This window comes from Zingiber officinale, chromosome 1A (assembly GCF_018446385.1).
Source record: "Zingiber officinale cultivar Zhangliang chromosome 1A, Zo_v1.1, whole genome shotgun sequence".
In the NCBI taxonomy this organism is placed as follows: Eukaryota; Viridiplantae; Streptophyta; class Magnoliopsida; order Zingiberales; family Zingiberaceae; genus Zingiber; species Zingiber officinale.
In genome coordinates, this window is record NC_055987.1 from 135657864 (window position 1) to 135676071 (window position 18208).

General features: G+C 39.2%; 1 non-coding gene across 1 annotated transcript; it reads right to left on the bottom strand.

The window, feature by feature from the left end:
• Window positions 1–16450: 16450 nt before the first annotated feature.
• LOC122039302 lies at window positions 16451–16556 on the bottom strand. The gene has a single exon (XR_006128154.1). It is a non-coding gene; the product is annotated as a small nucleolar RNA R71 (small nucleolar RNA).
• Between the last annotated feature and the right edge of the window lie 1652 nt (window positions 16557–18208).

The window sequence follows — 18208 nt, forward strand, 5'->3', positions numbered from 1 at the left end:
AGTCCTAGCTGCGGTTAGGCAGGTGGAAAACCCTTGGGGGTGGTAACCCTAGGTCCTAGGGGGTGGTAATCCTAGGTGAAGGAAAACCCTAAGGGGCGGTAACCTTAGGTCTTAGAGGGTGGTAACCCTAGGTGGAGGAAAACCCTAAGGGGTGGAAACCTTAGGTCCTAGGGGGAGGTAACCCTAGGTGGCGGAAAACCCTAAGGGGTGGTGACCCTAGGTCCTAGGGGTGGTAACCCTAGGCAGAAAGTCCAGTCGGTCTCGAGGACCAGACTGGCAACAGGTATTCTCTCCTGAGTGGAGTAGGTGAGGACGCGTTCCCTGCGGAAGGAACAGTAGGCGTCGGTTTGACATAAGATTTTCGGTCGAAAATTCGAAGTCAGAACTGAACAGCCCGAAAGCTGTCAACTTATTTGTTTTATTTGCTATTTGTCTAACTCTGTTTTGCAAGAAACTAACATTTCTGCAAGGTCAGACTTAGCCATGATCGGTCGACTAAACAACCTAATTGGTCGACCGAATAGAGCACAAAAGGACCAGATTTCCATATTATAGATCGGGTTTAGTCGAGGGATCGGTCGACCGGACCTGGGGATCAATCAACCGAACTAAGGATGGGAGTTGACCAGATCGAATTCGGGGGGATCGGATCGGATAAGGATGTCATCTAATCGGTCAACTGAACCTTGGGATCGGTCGACCGAACCAAGAATAGGACTTGACCAGATCAAAGCAGAGCGAGCGGATCGGATGAGGAGGAGATCATCTGATCGGTCGACCGAACGTGGGGATCGGTCGACCGATCCGCTTCGGGTCAAACCTAATCCCGAACTTTGAGGATCTGGATTAGTCCTGCAGAGGCTATAAAAGGAGTCTCGGGAAGCAGCTTCGAAATGGACAAAAAACTGAGCAACCAGTGCTCTTGTACGCTGCTCTGAACGATCCAACTACGCTCTACGACTCCGACAACTGATGACGACTTTCTTCATCAGTTTGTACTATCGGTATAATTCTTTATTCAGTACTTGTACTTTAACATTGTAAAATATTTACGGATTGATAGTGATTGCCCACCGAAAGAGATCAATGATTGCGGGCCTTGGAGTAGGAGTCGCCCAAGGCTCCGAACCAAGTAAAAAAATACTTGGGTCTTCTTGTGTATTTCTTATTTTCCGCTGCTTTACTCTAACGTTTTCAAAAACAATAAGTGAAAGTCATGAGCGCTATTTACCCCCCCCCCCTCTAGCGCGTCTCAATCCAACATATTCTAATTATTCCGCTGCGTATCTTTGATCGATTATTTTAAAATGAAAGTGAAAATCACGAGCGCTATTCACCCCCCCTCTAGCACTTTTCGATCCTACAATTAGTATCAGAGCGGGGTCACTTCTAATCGGTGAAACCACCATTCAAGCAATTTTTTCCTTTCTTTTCGTGATAATTTTTTTAAATTTTCGGAGTCAATCGGAATTGATAAAATTGCCGCCTTCCAATCTATTTTATCGATTGAGTTCTTTCATTTCTCGAAGTCGGTGCAAACACCACTCGAGTTTTTATTATATTTTCTTATTCCCGCACTACTAATTCAAGACCAAGTCTTGGAATCTTTGCTGTCTTTTTATTGTATGCAAGATTTCTTCTTAAATGGCCCACCAAGAAGGAGTACCACCTCAAGATGCAAGTTGAGATGTGGATAATCATCCAAACATGTCTCGAACTTCCACTCAATGGTGCTGGAAAGCCAATGTTATGTCAGAACTGGGGCACAACCTTAATGAAGAAAATTGAGGCTGACGCCAAAACAACATGCACTCTACAATACGGTCTGACAAAAGAAGAGCTGAACTGAGTCGGCCCATTCTCAAGCGTGAAAGAATTATGGGAAAAGTTGATTGAGCTGTACGAGGGCACTTCCGACACAAAGGTAAGCAAACGAGACTTAATTCTGAATAAATTATATAATATAAAAATGTAGGAGGGAGAGTCAGCGAGCCAACTTCATGCTCGCATACAAGATTTACTGAACGGACTTCACGCGATTGGACTGAGGGTTGAAAATTGCGATGTCATCAGGTATGCATTAAATGCATTTCCGAGAAACACCTTGTGGGGATCCATGGTAGATGCTTACAAAGTGTCTAAGGATTTGTCATTAATCAAATTAAACAAATTATTTTCTAAATTCTAACTTCATGAACAAACTAATACTACTCCGATCGAGAAAGGTATTGCTTTGATTGCAGGAATGGGCAGAACGCGGGAATCAAAAGGAAAGTGCAGAACTGAACCCGAGTCCGAAGAAGAACCGGACTTAGAAGACGATGACGACAAGATAGCAGCCAAACTTGTCAACCTTGTATGAAATCTCTACAAAAAGAAGAAAGGGTTCACCAAGAAAGACATCAAGAAAATGATTCAGACCAAGACGGTGCAATCAAGTTCAAAAGTGAAGTCCGAAGTAACCTGCTACGACTGCAACAAGAAGGGGCACATCAAAGCCAACTGTTTGAACCAAAAGGAAACAAAGAAGCAAAGGAAGAAGAAAGCATTGTAGGCTACATGGGATGAGTCTTCTTTAGAAGACTCTGATGAAGAGCTCGAACAGACAACCTCCTCGCGCTTACGACCCAGGAACAAGTTGACGAATCTGATACCGAGAGCAAGTCGGAAATAGAATCTGAGAGAAGTCACGGATCCGTATCCGTTTCCGAAGGGCCTAACCCCACTGTAAGAACCTCTCAATTAAATAAATTACATAATTTAGTTAACTATCTCATGCGCAAGTTAGCTAAATCCAACATCCAGGTCAAGTCACTTCAAAAGGAAATAACAACCCTTAAAGAAGTGGCTAACCCCAAGCTCCTTGACTGACTTCATTCAAACTGGCACTTCAACTCAAGTCCAAAAGTTTGAGGAAGAAAATTTTAGCCTGAAAATTCAAGTCAAGGAACTAAAGAATACGTTGGAACGGTTCACCTTGGGTTCCAAGAATCTTGATCTGATTCTTGGAAAACAAAGAGCCGCATACAACAGATCTAGACTTGGATTTAAGGCTAAACGAAAATACAGATCTTACTTATCACTTGTAAATAGAGAAAATAGAAAAATAGTCCAAGCATGGGCCCCCAAATCGAACTTGATTAATTAAGTTGGACTTGGTCAATATTGGATCCCCAAGGATCAAATCCACTACCTTGATAGACCCTATCGAGGCTATGATCCAGGGGGGCCCAATAGAAAGACCATCTTTATCGATAAATAAACTTGTTTGATGCTTGTTTTACTGCCTTTATTATGCATGCTTAGACTAGGCTAGATAAGGACCTATGCTTGATTTACACTTAACTAGTTAGACCTAGGAGTTACTGTAAGAAAATTAAATATTCAATTTCTTTGAAATGTTTTGTCTAGAAGTGGTGGATGATCTCATACCTAAGAAGGTCTTGTGCCTCGCCATAGTCTGGAAGCCAATCATCAAAATAAATATTTAATTAACTAATTGTAAAACCTGAGTCTAACTCAAATGTAAATCAATCCTTAGATTGTAATCTAAATTGAAGATGAAATTAACTATCTCGCAAAAATAAGTATAAGATTCCCTGATTGACAATTTAGAAAATGGTGAGATGACTTAGGAAAATTTTAATCGTAAATCTTACTCAATTAATTCTTACTTAATCTTACTTAATTAAATCTTACTTAATTAAATCTTACTCAATTAATTCTTACTTAATTAAATCTTAATCAATTAAAAAAATCTTAATCAAATAAATTAATCAATGAATAAATCTTAATCAAATAAATTAATCAATATTAATCAAAATTAATCAATTAATAAATTAATCGATTAATAAATCTTATGCAAATAAATCAATTAAATCTAATCAAATTATTAAATCTAATCAATCTAATCAATTCATAACTTAATAATTTTAATTAACTTAATAAGTCCTAAGCAATTCAATTAAACACAAAACTCAATCAACCATCTCATAGTCACCCATAGGAATAACATGATTGAAAACCTAGATTGGGTGAGATGGAAAATAAGAGGCTAAACTCAATCTAATCTATCTTATAATTCTTTAAAATTGGATCCAAATCAATACTTTATGTGTAGGAACATAACGATTTGGACCAATGGATGTTGGATAGTGGATGCTCCATACACATGACTGGAAACCAATTGAAGTTCACAAAGATAAAATTCAAAAATCTAGGGTCAGTTACGTTCGGCAACGACGGAAAACTTAAGGTAATCGGAACAAGTAATATCGAATTGAGTTCCAATTTTATTCTTTGAAAAGTACTATTGGTTGATAAATTGAATTTTAACTTAGCATTAGTCAACTATGCGACTCTGGGTACTTAGTGACATTTTCAAACTCTGAGTGTATAATTAAAAATGTCAAAAATTCTGAAATTACACTTAAGGGAATTAGGAAACAAGACATCTACACAATTGACCTATCAACCACCTCACTAAAGTGTCTCCTGACACAACATGAGGAAACTAAGTTGTGGCATAGAAGACTAGGTCACACTCATATCAGACTCATTTAAAAAATGAGTCAAAAGAGCCTAGTTAGAGGTTTACCCAAATTAAAAAATTTAGAAAATAAAATCTGTAATGCTTACCAAAAGGGTAAGTAAAATAAGTCAACCCACAAGTTAACTAACCTGAATAGAATTAACTCAATACTTGAGCTTCTACACTTAGACCTGTTTGATTCACATGGAGCCGAGTCACTAAGCAAAAACTAATATTGCTTAGTTATAATTGATGATTACTCAAGATTTACTTGGGTAAAATTTTTGAAAACAAAAGATGAAACTTACGAAATCTTTAAATCTTTTTTACAAATTAATAGAAAATGAAAAATATACTAAAATTAAAAGAATTAGAAGTGACCATGGAGGGAAATTTGATAATCATAGGTTTAACGAATTTTACCAATCAAATAGCTACAATCATGAATTTTCATGTCCGAGACACCCCCCCCCCCCCCAAAAAAAAAAAAACAAAATGATCTAGTAGAACGAAAAAGTAGAACATTACAAGAAGCCACTAGAACCATGTTAAACGAATACAACCTAAATAATCAATTCTGTGCCGAAGCAATAAATACAACATGTTTCTTTCAAAATAGAATACTAATAAATAAATTGTAAAATAAAACTCCATATAAAATATATTATAATGAAATCCCTAACTTAAATTATTTAAAGGTGTTTTGATGTAAAGTCCACATTCTAAACACTAAGGACTACTTAGGAAAATTTACATTAAAATCAACAACAGGAATCTTTTTAGGAGACTCCGCGACCAATAGGGCTTACAGAGTCTATAACAAAGATACCCTAAAAGTTGAAGAAACAACTAATGTAATTTTTGATGAAGAAAATAACTTAACTAATTTAACAATTGAAAATAACAATCAAAATACAGAAAAGATTAATGCAAGAAACATAGAAGATGATGAAGATGTTCAAATTAAACCTAAAAAATCACAAGAACTAGTTGTTGATCCTAACATAAGACCTTCAAGAATAAGTTCCAACCACCCATCTGACCAAATTTTGGGTGACCCAACCCTAGGAGTCCGAACTAGATCATCCTATAGAAACCTGAGTCAGATAGCCCTTATTTCTAAAATTGAACCCAAGACTACAGAAGAAGCCTTTCATAACCCAAACTAGATATTAGCAATGCAAGAGGAGTTAGCCCAATTTGAAAGAAACTAGGTCTGGGAACTAGTACCTAAACCCATAAATAAATCCATAGTTGACACTAAGTGGGTATTTAGAAATAAATTGCATGACAAGGGTGAAATAGTAAGAAATAAAGGTAGGTTAGTAGCAAAATGGTTCAACCAAGTAGAATGATTAGATTATGATGAAACCTATGCACCCGTAGCTAGACTTAAATTTATAAGGATGTTGTTGACCTATGCAGCACATAAAGGATTCAAGTTATACCAAATGGATGTAAAATCTGCATTCTTAAATGGGTTCATCAAGGAAGAGGTGTAGTATGTCAACCCCCAAGATTTGAGGAATTGGACCACCTAAACCATGCATTTAGGTTAAAGAAAGCCCTATATGGATTAAAACAAGAACCTAGGGCTTGGTATGAACGCCTATCAACTTATCTAATATTCAAAGGGTTTAACCAAGGACATATAATTCAAACTTTATTTGTTAAAACCTTAGAAAAAGATATATCTATGGCTCAAATTTATGTTGATGACATAATTTTTGGCTCAACCAATACTAAGTTTTAAAAGATTTTACTAAATTAATGGAAAGTGAATTTGAAATAAGCTTAGTAGGAGAACTTAACTTTTTCTTAAGCTTACAAATTAAACAAACCAAAGATGGAATATATATTTTTCAAACAAAATATGCTAAGGAATTAATTAACAAGTTTGGCATGGAAAATTCTAAAAATATAAATACCCCAATGGTAACTAATGTTAAAATCGACTCTGATTTAGAAGGAAAATCAGTAAACTTGAAATATTATCGAAGTGCTATAGGAAGTCTATTATACCTAATTGCAAGTCGACATGATATTTTGTTTGCAGTAGGTATGTGTGCTAGGTATCAATCTTGTGCAAAAGAATCACACCTAATAAATATTAAAAGAATACTTAGATACATTAAGGGAATCCTAAATATAGGACTTTTGTATCCTAGTACTAGCACGTTTGACCTAGTTGGCTATTCTGACTCAGACTATACTGGGTGCAAACTAGATAGAAAAGCACAAGTGAAAGCTGTCAATTTCTAGGTCAGTGCCTTGTAAGTTGGTAAAGCAGAAAACAACACTATGTTGCTTTATCTACTACTGAAGCAGAGTACATAGCCATGGGGGAATGTGCATCTCAACTATTATGGATGATGCTTACCTTAAAGAACTATCAATTAGAGCATAAAAATATAAAAATTTCAATTGATAATATAAGTTCAATTAACTTAAATAAAAATCCAAAGACTAAACACATAGAAGTAAAACATCACTTTATAAGGGATTGTGTAGCTAAAAGTGGCATTGTACTTAACTATGTTGAGTCCAAGTCAAACCTGGCTAACATTTTCACAAAATCCCTACCTGAACTTGAGTTTAGTGCACTTAGAAGACAAATAGGGATGTGTTTAGTAGAATAGAGTTTACTTTCAAAATTTTCCTCTTTACTATTGCTATTTCAAAAGTTATATTTTTACCTTGGTTTTAAAAATTCTTGGAAAAATATTTCCAAAATTCTAATTTTATTAGATTTTTAAAAGATTGGACTTAGATAGGTATCTACCCCCTAAAAAGTATGTTCCCCTAGGTCTCAGCCAGAGAATCTCACAAGCACACTAAATTTACCGTGCTTGTGTATGAAAAACACTTAGAATTGTGTGAGATGCATAGAGTACTGCCTGGACTTTCGAATGCTTATGTCTGTACATCATCATAAGTCTGGGTAATAAATACCAAAATCAAATTAATCAAGTTAAGTTATCCATGCTTAGTCAAACTAACTAGAATACTTCATTTGATTAACCAAGTGAAAACTACAGCCTCATGTTAAACAACTAGTAGCTAAAAGTTAAACATTTGTTTAAAAGTAGATGTTTATGTTTGAAAATATGTTGTTTCTTATGATTGGACTTTAAAAAATTTTGACATTAACCAAGGGGGAGTGAAAGTAAATTAAAGTATTTTTTTAATGTTAAACTATTTGTTTTAAAAATAAATTTAGTTATTATTTTTTTTTTGAAAAAGCAGGTTCAAATACTTTTCACTTAACTATGTTTTTTAAACTAAGTTGTTATCATTTTTCTCAAGCTGCTTAAATACTTAACTAACTTTTGATAAAGCTAAGTATTTGATAAAATTTCTTTTTAAACAATAATCTTCCTAGCTAAGTATGTTTGCAAGAAAATCTTTTCAAACCTAAGTGTTTATCAAAATTCCTTTTAATGCTAAATTTTTCTCTCTTTTTCAAAAGCAATTATTTTTCAAAGCTAAGTTTTTTTTTTTTTTTGGAAAAAGCTAAGTCATTTTCAAAGCTAAAATTTAGCTAAGTTTTTTTTTTTTTGAAAAAAGATAAGTTTTTTTCAAAACTAAAATTTAACTAAGTTTTTGAAGAAGATAAGACAATTCAAAACTTAAGCTAAGTTTTTAAGTGCTACCCTTCAGGGGGAGCTTAACGTTAAACAGTGTATTTTTATACAACCTTCTCTCTACTTATCAATTTCTTTTTGATATATGGCAAACGAGGAGAGAATCAGAAAATTCTAAAGTTGAGTGATTAAGGGGGAGCTATAAAAAGTTGCTCTAAATATTGTATTTCTTTAAATTGCACTTAATTGTATTTATGCTACAAATTTTTAAATTGTATTTCTGTACTTTATTATTGCATTACTTTTTGATGTGTTTTACTTAACTTTGAATTTTGTTGTCATAATCAAAAAGGGAGAGATTGTTGGTGCGGGAAGTACCAGACGATCCGAACCTGGGTTTTGATTATGGTAAATGATTCAAGGTTAAGGTTAGTTGTTATCTAACAAGTTTGAATGAGCTTGCAGGAAAAGTTCTAAGTGTACTTAGGCAAAAGACCTAGCTACGGTTAGGCATGTCGAAAATCCTAGGAGGTGGTAACTCAAGGTCCTAGGGGGTGGTTGTTGGAACCCCAAGGTTGTTTTTGTGTGATCAACAAGTTAAGTTAGGTCCTGCGTTGTTTCTAACCTTGTGTCTAAGTGTGCAGAAGCTTAGGAGCACAGGTAGTTGAGCGGAAGACGCAGCTAGCGAGACGGACGGTACGCTGTGCGTCCGAGGGACGAGGCGCTGCGAAAGAGTACACCGGCGGACGAGAAGGAAGCGCGCGGTGGTTCCGAGGGACGAAAGCCGGAGCGGAAGATTGCTCGGGGAGCAAGAGACGCAGCTAGCGAGAAGGTTGACGACCGAGGGACGAAGACTGCGGATGAGTATGCTGGCAGACAAGAAGGAAACACGCGGCAATTCCGAGGGACGAGAAGTCGGAGAGAAGCACGCTCGAGAAGACCGGAAGTTGGGTTCGGGTGAGCCCTTTTCCGGATTGCCGAGATCACCCAAGCGACCTGGTCCGGAGCGGAAGAACCGAACCGAGGCGAGACTGAACCAGAGAAGAGGTCCCGGACGAAAAAGTCAAATGCCTGTTGACTTTGGGCTCCGAGGCACCCGGAGCCCACCGGGGTGCCCGGAGCCCACCGGGGCGCCCGGAAGGAGGGGCGCCCGGAATCCTTCCGGCGCCCGGACCCTGAATATTGACCAGATCGAGCTTTGACTCGATCTGAATGTTGGGGGATAAAATTTATCCCCCCCAGGGCGCCCGGAACCCTTCCAGGCGCCCCGACCAAAGCTATAAATATAGCCTTGGTCCAGAAGCTTCAAATTCAACTGAGAACTCAAGCATTCTTTCTACACTTGTATGCTTTTCTGTTTTAAGCTTCTGTTGTGCGCTTCATTGCTGTAAAAGGCTTCTCCGCCTGAAGGAGATACTAGTGCTACGCTTTCTTGGATTAACAACCTTCCCGGTTGTAACCAAGTAAATCTCGGTGTACCTTTTACTTTTCTACTTTTATTTATTTCTATTATTTTATGCAACTGTCAGTCTAAGAGTTCGAGAAGGGTTGGTTTGTTTTTGAGTTTTACAGGCTATTCAACCCCCCTTCTAGCCGGCCGCAACGGTCCTACAAGTGGTATCAGAGCCAAGACGCTTCAGGAGGACTAACCGCCAATCGAAGCAAAGATAATGGCCGGACCAAGCATCCACCCGCCGAAATATGGAGGGGATTTCGCTACGTGGAAGAATCTGATGCATGTATTTTTTACCACAGACTTTGAATTAACTCTAACAATGGAATCCAGTTTTGTAGCTCCAGAAGGTAAGGAAAAATGTCAATGGACGAAAAAGGAGCAGGCTGAATTCGTGGCGAACGACAAAGCAGAATACCATCTGCTAAGCATTCTTCCACCTCAAGAAGTCAACAGAATCGGACACTACCACTCGGCAAAGGAACTTTGGGAAAAGTTCCTCGAGCTGCACGAAGGGACGTCCGAAGCCAAGCTCGCCAGAAGAGATCTGCTTCGGAATCAGCTCACCAGCCTGCAACTTGGGGAAGATGAGACAGTCGCGCACCTGCACTCGAGAATCAAAGAGATCATCACCGGATTGTCGAATCTCGGAGAAATGGTAAGTAACCAAGATTCGCTAAGGTACGCACTAAATTCATTTCCTAGAAATTCAAAATGGGCATCACTAGTAGATGCCTTTTATATTTCTAAAGATTTAGAAAAGATCTCGTTAGAAGATTTTTTTTTCTACTTTTGAAGTGCATGAGTCAAGATGTGCAGGAATGAAGGAGCCCAAGAACAACGTCGCCCTCAAAGCTTTGAGAGACGAACCAGAGTCGGAATCTTCTCTCGATGACGAGGAAATGGTAATGATGGTAAGAAGATTCAAGAAGCTTTGTAAATCCAGATCTACTAACCATCCGCAGGGGAAGAAGAAAAGGACAATCCGCTGCTACCACTGTGACGAAGAAGGGCACGTCAAGGACAATTGACCCAAGCTGAAGAACAAGAACAAGGAAAAGGGTAAGAAGCCTATCCAAAAGCGAAAAGCCCTAAAAGCGACGTGGGACGATACGTCGTCGGAGTCGGAAGTCGAGGCATTCTCCGGACTTGCTCTAATGGCAAGTCATCAAAACGACGACTGCGAGTCAAGCTCTTCCGAAATGAGCATCGAGAGCATCGATGAAGGGGGAGCTTCGTCAAAAGAAAGCAGCAGTTCAGGGGGAGACACGGAAAATGAACTCGACAAGGTAAGTCAGGTACGTTCTCTTCCTCCCGATAAACTTTATAAATTTGTTAAGTTATTAACTAAAGACTGCTGTAAATTAGAAAAAGAAATAAAAGATTTAAAAATAATTTTAGCTAAATCCTGCCCTCTAGAAGAATTAGATAAATCAAAATTGGAAAATGAAAAATTGAAACTTGAAAATAATGATTTGAAAATTCAAGTAGATAATTTGAAAAACCATGCATGCTTGTCTAATTCTAAAAAATTTAAAAATTTAAATTGGTATTATAGATATCACCCGGGACAAATTAAGAATATCTCTAGAAAATATGTCCCTAAGAAATTTTTAATCAATCCAGTAGGCTGGAACCTTTATTGGGTTCCTAAATCTTGCTTAGTCTAAGTTTTAAAATTAAAATTAGCACTTTTCAGTGAGAAAGTTAAACAATGAGTTTCTCTATGAGGCTTTGTCTAAGGAAGTGGTTGTTGCTCCAATAACCAATAAGGCCTAGTGCCTCGCCATGACCTGGAAGCCAAAATATTGAAATAAATGTTTAATTAATTTTCTGTCAAAGCATTAAAATTAAAATTAATTAATGCTTTCAAAGTTTTTTTAAAACATTCTTTTTCAAAGTATTTTTATACTTAGAAAAATACTTCTTGTCGAAGTGAAATTTTACTTAGGATTTTTTTAAGTTCTAAAAATTTATTTCAAAAATATTTTTACTTAGGATTTTTTTTCTTCTTAGAAAAATTCCCAAAAATCAATCTCTTAAGTTTGAAAAACTTTTTCCTGAAACTAAAAGCCGTTTTGAAGTTGAAAATTTCTGCTTAAAGCTTGTAGAATTTTTTTTTTTTAAGAATCTTAATATTTTCTAAGTCTTTAACCCTTAGATTTTTTTTGAAACCCCATTGTTTTGTGATGAAAGGGGGAGAAGAATTAGTATAAGCCTAGGGGGAGGTAGAAATTAAAAATTGAAAATTTTCAAAATTTAATTTTGTTGCACATTATTGCAATAACTTGTTTTAATTTTATGTCTAGTTTTGACCCTAGATTAACTTGGGTTGATCACACCAAAAAGGGGGAGATTGTTGGAACCCCAAGGTTGTTTTGGTGTGATCAACAAGTTAAGTTAGGTCCTGCGTTGTTTCTAACCTTGTGTCTAAGTGTGCAGGAGCTTAGGAGCACAGGTAGTCGAGCGGAAGACGCAGCTAGCGAGAAGGACGGCACGCTGTGCGTCGGAGGGACGAGGCGCTGCGGAAGAGTACACCGGCGGACGAGAAGGAAACGTGCGGTGGTTCCGAGGGACGAAAGCCGGAGTGGAAGATTGCTCGGGGAGCAAGAGACGCAGCTAGCGAGAAGGTTGACGACCGAGGGACGAAGACTGCGGATGAGTACGCTAGCGGACGAGAAGGAAACACGCGGCAATTCCGAGGGACGAGAAGCCGGAGGGAAGCACGCTCGAGAAGACCGGAAGTTGGGTTCGGGTGAGCCCTTTTCCGGATTGCCGAGATCACCCAAGCGACCTGGTCCGGAGCGGAAGAACCGGACCGAGGCGGGACTGAACCAGAGAAGAGGTCCCGGACGAAAAAGTCAAACACCTGTTGGCTTTGGGCTCCGGGGCGCCTGGAGCAGTCCAGGGCGTCCGGAGCCCTCCGGGGCGCCCGGAGCCCTCCGGGGCGCCCGGAGCCCTCCGGGGCGCCCGGAGCCCACCGGAGTGCCCGGAGCCCTCCGTGGTGCCCGGAACCCTTCCGGGCGCCCGGACCCTGAATATTGACAAGATCGAGCTTTGACTCGATCTGAACGTTGGGGGAGGCGCTCGGAACCCTTCCAGGCGCCCCGACCAAGGCTATAAATATAACCTTGGTCCAGAAGCTTCAAATTCAACTGAGAACTCAAGCATTCTTTCTACACTTGTACGCTTTTCTGTTTTAAGCTTCTGTTGTGCGCTTCATTGCTGTAAAAGGCTTCTCCGCTTGAAGGAGATACTAGTGCTACGCTTTCTTGGATTAACAACCTTCCCAGTTGTAACCAAGTAAATCTCGGTGTACCTTTTACTTTTCTGCTTTTATTTATTTCTCTTATTTTATGCAAGTGTCAGTCTAAGAGTTCGAGAAGGGTTGGTTTGTTTTTGAGTTTTACAGGCTATTCAATCCCCCCTTCTAGCCGGCCGCAACGGTCCTACAGTGGTAACCCAAAGTGGGAAGTCTTGGCGGGTTGAGGTTCTTTGGGTGAAATCTTAGAGTCGAGGACTCTAGGTGAAAATCCTAGTGGTCGCGAACCAGGTGGAAGACTAGACGGGTCGGGGATCGAACGTCCAACGGAGAAGTCCTGAAGACTCGGGCACTGAGCAAAAGTCCAGTTGGTCTAGAGAATCGGTCTGCTAAAAGGTAAACTCTCCTGAGTGGAGTAGGTGAGGACACATTCCCTGAAGAGGGAATAGTAGGTGTCAGTTCGACCTTGGGTTTCCAAAGGAAATCTGAAGTCAGAATCGAACAGTTAGGTGACTATCAAATACTTGTATTTGTTGTATTTTATTGTGCTAACTTGGTTTTACAGGTATACTTTACTTGTGGACTAATATGCCTTGCAAGAATAAAGTTGCACAAGGATATACTCGGATGAACAGTGTCCGAGGCGCCTCCGGGGTTGTTGAGGTGCCTTGGGCGCCTTGGCTGGAGCTGTGCAAGAAGTAGGCAGAGGGTGCCCTCCAAGGCTGCTGAAGGCGCCTTCGGTGTTGGATAAGGGGCGCCCTCCATGGAGCTTGGAGGCGCCTTCGAGTGGATAAGCAGCGCAGGAAGCGGAGCTTATCAACACCAACGCGGAGGGGATAGAAATCCTTATGGGAGGCGCCTCCTATGGATGCTGGAGGTGCCCTCAACGGGCTATTTGAAGCTGGTTCGAGCAACAACAAAAATAGAATAGTAACTTGCAATCTTTCTACTGCATGCGCACTACTCAAAAGACGATCTGACAAAGCCGTAACGCAACTTCGACAACGAGAAGTCTAAAAATTCTCTATTCTTAGTTGTTGGCATAATTTCCATTACTGCATTTAATCAATGTACTTTAATTTGTAATTGATGTGTGTAGATTGTATACACTTTTATGCATGTTTTGATGCACATTCACATACTTTGAGCATGCTTGATCTATGCATTTTCGTACTTTCAGTTTTCCTTTTTAGCATATTTACTCTCTTTGTTCGGAGATCTGCTTTTGTACATTTTCTATACACAGGAGTCGGAATTGGTGAAGATTTCGTGTTTGAAGCCAAATCTGTGAGCAAAGCAAAGGGAAGAAGGTGCCCTACCTGAACCACACACCGCCCTGCTCTGGGGGTTGCTCAGGCTGTGTGGAGATCATGGGCCAGAAGGCTGCAGTAGGAAATGAAGAGGTCATGGCCGTGTGAACCTCACACGGTCGTGCAAGGATCTGAAGAACCCAGATTGAGAAGGAGCCTAGGCCGTGTGCACCACATGGCCATGTGAGTTTTCCAGAGCAAGGAGAAGCCTCGACCGTGTGTCTTACACGGTCGTGTGAGGTTCTCAATGGCAAGGAAGGAAGCAGGTAGTGTATATCACACGACCGTGCCAGATTTCCAGAGGCTAAGACAGTTCAGGCCGTGTAGATCTACACGGCCGTGTAAGGGGCTATTGGGGATGTTTGCCACGGCCATGTCTCACACACGACCGTGCAAGGCTGGTAGAGAGGAGAGTGGGCAGGGCCGTGTGAACCTCACATGGCCGTGCCATGGGGTCGTGTGGCGCCCAAACTTCACCTCTATTTAAACCCTTCTTCAAGATTTGAAAGGGGATCTTCTCCCTCTTGGGGAGAGAGGGTGTTTCCTCTCAATCTTGGGAGGATTTCTGGGCGATCTAAAGGAGGATCTTCAACAGAATCGACTCCGGGAACGTGGATTGGATCTGAAGACTAAGCTTCATATTAGATAAGTTTTCTTTCTCTCCTCTTCTTGGATTGGGGGATCAAGAAATGCTTGTAATCTTTGTATTTTAGGATTTCTCTCTTCGATTCATGGAGTAGATCTCTTTGTTTTAGGATGGAGGGAGTATTTGTATGATGAATTGATGTAAACTCTTGTGAATTTGTCATTTCCTTGTTTCTATGATATTGTCTTGTTTGTATCAATTCAATTTTGGATGTATTGTTGTGATTTGGACCTAATTCACATTCTTGATTGATTGTTTGAATGTCTTGTGGATCTTGTAAAGATTATCTCTCACTCGATTTTCCAAGGGAAGCACGCGTAAGGTGCAAGCCCGTGTAAGGACGTGTGAGGGATGAGCTTTAGGGGGGAAATAGGATAATTCAAGAGGGTATGATAGATTTATGCATTAATCTTTATATCTTATGGGTTGAGAGGTAATGATTTCTATGTTGATTTTCCGAGGGATCTTCGTGACGGGAACATGCCCGTGTAAGGACAACATAGGCTCATATCTAATTGATCACATTTAGGTATAGATTTCAGTCCTAAGCCGGTTGTCTATTGCAAGAGAGAACCGACAACCTTCTATAAATGTTGGACAATTGAGAAATAGGATTTGGTAGATCATTTACATTGAGGAATCTTACAAAGAAACCAAAACTCCTAAAACGTTCCTTTATCATAGCCTATAATCTTGTTGGTTGATCTTTCATTTCTATGTTTACTTTTCATTAGTTACATTTAGCTTTTGGAAACCAATTGATTAGTTGTTTGGCTAACTCGTGTTGAAACATTTCTAGTGCTTATTCCAGTCCTTGTGGATACGATAATCTTTTATATTACTGACGATGTAACCGTACACTTGTGGTGACGTAACAAGTTTTTGGCGCCGTTGTCGGGGACTGTGCTATAACATTAGGAATTATCAATTGAGTTAGACTAAACATAACTTTTCTTTCTTCTTTTTCATTTGCATAGTTGTAATCTAACTTTTAGAATTCTGTTTTTATAAGATTCTCATTTCTTGTATAACACTCTTGACAATTTCTGTCTATTGTGATTTTAATTCTGCATTTTAGATTCTAATATTTTTTGTCTAACTTTTCTCTGTTTTCTTTTGATTTACTTTTTCTCTGTCTTTTTCTTTTGTAAACATATCTTGTCACCTTGTTCTTGTGTATGCGAAGATCTAACTTTGCAGGAGAACTTCTTCCTTTAGACCCTGAGATAGATAGAACATTTCATAGAAGAAAAATTCTGCAAAAACAACAAGAAGAACAAGAACATTCTATTATGGCAAATAGACCAGTAAAGGATTATGCAGCACCTTATGCTAGGGGCTTTCGATCTAGTATTTCAAGGCCTTCAGTTGAGGTAAATAATTTTGAGATCAAACCTGCAATCATATTTATGGTGCAGCAAAATCAATTTGGTGGAGGACCGCATGAAGACCCAAATCAGCACTTGGAAGTCTTCTATGAAATATGTGGTATGATGAAAATGAATGGTGTTCATTCAGAAGCAGTGCGTCTACTATTGTTTTGGTTTTCTTTGAGAGATAGAGCCAAGCAATGGTTGAATTATTTGGCTCCAAATAGCATCACCACATGGGAACAATGCGAGCAACAATTTCTTGACAAATTCTATCCCCTGGCAAAACAGCTCATATGAGGAATCTTATTGCAAGCTTCAAACAAGCGGACTGAGAATCTTTATTTGAAGCATGGGATAGATACAATAACATGCTCAGACAATGCCCACACCATGGTTTGGAAAGATGGTTAGTGCTACACACGTTCTATAACGGCATCAACTATCACACAAAAGTGTCCCTTGATTCAACTGTTGGAGGGGCACTTATGAACAAGAGTTTAGATGAAGCCGAGGAGATAATCGAGAGCGTAGCACAAAACCACCATCAATGGACTAATGAAAGAAGTGGTGGCTATTCTTGTATGAAACCAACAACAAAAGCATCAGGAAAATTTGATGTTGATGCAGTGACCTTGTTGGCTGCAAAACTGGATGCTCTTACAAAAAAATTTGAGAATATGGGAGCTAGCTCAAACACAGCCAATGCCATTGTTTCTTCTTGTGAAGTATGTGGAAGTTCTGAACATCTAAGTGACTCATGTCCATTGGGGGCTATAACTGCACAAATCAATCAATTAGAGCAATGCGATGCAATCATGAGTTACAATCAGAGGTAGAACAACCCCTACTCAAATACATACAACCCTGGATGGAAGAGTTATCCTAATTTCTCTTATAGAAATAACCAAGATCAAGGACCATCCATGGGGGCAAGGCCAAATTTTCAATCCGGGCAACAAAATTTTCAACAACAATCTTCTCAAAGCTTTCCTATGTCCAAAATTGAAAAAATGTTTGAAGAAATTATGTCCAGTCAGAATGAAATGAAACAAGCTCAGAACGAAATGAAACAAGATATTTTGAAGCTTACTCAGAGAATGGATAATTCTGATAGACATCAAAAGATTTTGGAAAGTCAGATTGCCCAACTAGCTTCCTCATCTTCTAGAGCACCAGGACAATTACCAGGAAAGCCTGATGTTAATTCCATGGAGCACTATAATAGAATTGAGCTTAGGAGCAGACGGACCTTGGGAGATCCCCAAGTGACTGCTCCAAAAGGGATGCGCAATGAAGAAGAGCTCTCTCCTCCATCACCAAATCAGATTCAAGTAGATGAGGAGAGTACCACTAAAGTTAAAGAGACTCTTCCACTCAACCATCAAAATATAGCAGTCCCTTTTCCTCAAAGATTGATCATGTTAAAGAAAGATGAAGAGTTTGGCAAATTATTGGAGAAGGTGAAAGAAATTTGTGTGGAGGTACCACTTATTGATGCAATTCTCCAAATGCCCAAGTTTGCCAAATTCCTGAAGGACATCATGTCAAATAAGAGAAAGAAAGGAGACATAAAGACCATTGCACTCACAGAGGAATGCAACGCTCTTTTGGGAAAGAATACTTCCTCAAAGTTAAAGGACCCCGGAAGCTTTTATATTCCTTGCAATATAGAAACTGAATTTATTGAAAAAGCTTTTTGTGATTTGGGGGCAAGTGTTAGCCTCATTCCTTATTCTATTTGTAATAAGTTATGTCTCAAAAACTTTAAACATACTACCATGGCACTACAACTTGTTGATCACTCCTGCAGGTACCCTATGAGTATTGTGGAAGATGTGCCTGTAGAAGTAGCTGGGAGTATAATTCCCATCGATTTTGTTGTGTTAGACATGGAAGAGGACCCGAAAATCCCGATCATATTGGGAAGACCATTCCTTGCTACAGCAGGAGTTATTATTGATGTTAAAAATCATAAACTTTCTTTGGTGATTGGTAAGGAACAGTTGGAATATGATTTGTCTAAAGTCTCTAACCATGTCTCTTCTCTCT